This window comes from Cebus imitator, unplaced genomic scaffold (genome assembly GCF_001604975.1).
Source record: "Cebus imitator isolate Cc_AM_T3 unplaced genomic scaffold, Cebus_imitator-1.0 Scaffold228, whole genome shotgun sequence".
In the NCBI taxonomy this organism is placed as follows: domain Eukaryota; kingdom Metazoa; phylum Chordata; class Mammalia; order Primates; family Cebidae; genus Cebus; species Cebus imitator.
In genome coordinates, this window is record NW_016107543.1 from 1686435 (window position 1) to 1688919 (window position 2485).

Sequence of the window (2485 nt, forward strand, 5' to 3'; positions counted from 1 at the left end):
AAAAAAAAAAAAAAAAAGAAAGAAAGAAAGAAACGAAAATACTTTGTGGGTGAAGCTTCCACCAACACATTCCATTCCCTTGGGGTGTCCCCGATGCCTAAGTTCCACTGTTAGTGATATAGTACTGATTGGTTGCTCCCCTTGGACAGCCCACCTGCATTTTCTGGTTGGGCCAGGTGGCTCATGCCTGAGCACTTTGGGGGGCTGAGCCAGGCAGATCACTTGAGGTCAGGAGTTTGAGACCAGCCTGGGCCAACATGGTGAAACCCTATCTCTACCAAAAATCCAAAAATTAGCTGGGTGTGGTGGCGTGCACCTGTAGTCCCAGGTACTCGGGAGGCTGAGGCAGAAGAATCTCTTAAACCTGGGAGGTGGAGGTTTGCAGTGAGCCAAGATCAAGCCACTGCACTCCAGCCTGGGCAACAGAGCAAGACTCTGTCTCCAAAAATAACTAAATAAATAAATGAAAGAAAACTATTTTACAGATGAGGAAAATGGAGGCTCTGCCTTGTTCAGTCACTCGCCCCAGAGAGCAGCAAGAAATGGTTAAGACCTAAAGGAAGGGGCCGGGTGCAGTGGCTCACGCCTGTAATCCCAGCACTTTGGGAGGTCAAGGTGGGTGGATCACAAGTTCAGGAGTTCAAGACCAGCCTGGCCAAGATGATGAAACCCTGTCTCTACTAAAAATACAAAAACTTAGCCTGGCACGGTGGCACACACCTGTAATCCCATCTACTCAGGAGGCTGAGATGGAGAATTGCTTAAACCCGGGAGGCTGTTGCAGTAAGCCAAGATTGTGCCACTGCGTGCCAGCTTGGGCAACAGAGCGAGACTCCATCTCAAAAAAAAAAAAAAGTCCTAAAAGAAGGCAATGACCACAGGAACAGACAGGTTTTGGAGGGGGAATCAGCAGCATTTGTAAACAACTGGCTGTGAAGGGGAGGGGAACCAGCAGCCCTAGCAGAGGCAGAGGCTTCCCCCACATCTCAGGGTAGGACGCAGGGAGACAGAGCAAGTCAGGGGGAAAGTAATGAGCTCAGGCTCCAGGCTGCCCAGATGTCTCCAAGCAGCTCTCTAGGGAAATGGTGTTTATAACATGACAATGTCTATAATTTGGCTTCCGGCATGACTCGATAATTAGCTTAAGCTATCCCTCATTGGCATTTTATTCAAAGCAAGGACATCTTCCATTCATTCTGATGAGGCCTGCCTTCTGTGTGTCCTAAGGTAAGTGTGAACTGGGAGCTGTGCCTCTCTCTTTTGACTGAAGTGGGCTGGAGACTGAAGCCGGGGGTGGTTGAACTGTCTGCTCACTGGGCTCAAGTCTGTCTCTGGGGCTTGGGGGTGTGGGCTCCCCCTTGGATAAGGGGTTGCGGTGCCGCGACCTGCACGTTTAATGCCTAGCAGGAGTTTGGCCCAGAGATTGGTTTCTAAGAGCTGCATGGAGGAGGCAGTGACCAGAAAGATGGGGGATGGATCTCTTGGGAGGCAGCTTCGGGGGACTGCGAAAAAGATGCTTCAGGCTGAACAGGGCTGTGCTTAGGGAAAATGGGAACGCTTCAGGGTTAGGATGTATCAACCAGGTAGATTCATCAAGAAGACAGAGTTGAGAAGGCCCTCATGTTTTTGTCTCTGGAGAAAGTGGAGGCTAGTAGCTGGGGTGGGACCTGGAAAAGGAAAGGTGGGGAGATGCGGAGCTTTGTTTTGGACTCAGGGAGTGGCCAGAGGAGACCTGGAAAAGGAAGCCTGGGACTGGAGAGGTGAGGACACAGGCACACAGGTCAAGGGTAAAGCTACAGACATGGATAAGATCTTCCAGGGGAAGCCACGTGGATCCAGAAGTGGACCCCCTCGGGAGGGGCAGGGCAAAAGGACCCTCGCAAAGGTGGCTGGGAAAGGAAGAGAGTGAGACTCGAGGGCAAGGGAAAGGCAGTTCTCAGAGGAGGGGGATGGTCATGGGGACCAAATGCCAGGGGCAGGGTAAGCAGGACGGCGTTTGAGGAGCTACTGACCTTAGTGATTCTGAAGGCTTAGGAGACTCCGGCTTCTCAGCAAAAACAGAAATGAGAGGACTCAGCTGGAGTCAGAGCGCTGTGGGCCAAGAAGCAGAAAGTGTAATAGAATTGTCTCTCAGCCTGGAATAAGCTCAGGAACAGCACCCGCTGGCTGCTACCAGTGAAGCCACAGAAAGTGACCCTTGCTAGCCTCTGGTCACTTGCTCCTCAGAATAGATGAGGAAGGCATCAGATTGGCACAGCTTGGGCCATATGTCCACATCCTGGCTGCCCAGGGCATGAAGACAGAAGCTCAGAGTTCCTTCCTTCAGTTTTTTCTGTAAATATTTACTGAGAAGCTAGAATGTGCCAGGCACAGTAATACAAGAGCACAATCCACAGACATCCCTGTCTTCATAGCACTCACACTCAAGGGGAAAGAATGACAACAGGCCGGGCGCAGTGGTTCATGTCTGTAATCCCAGCACTTT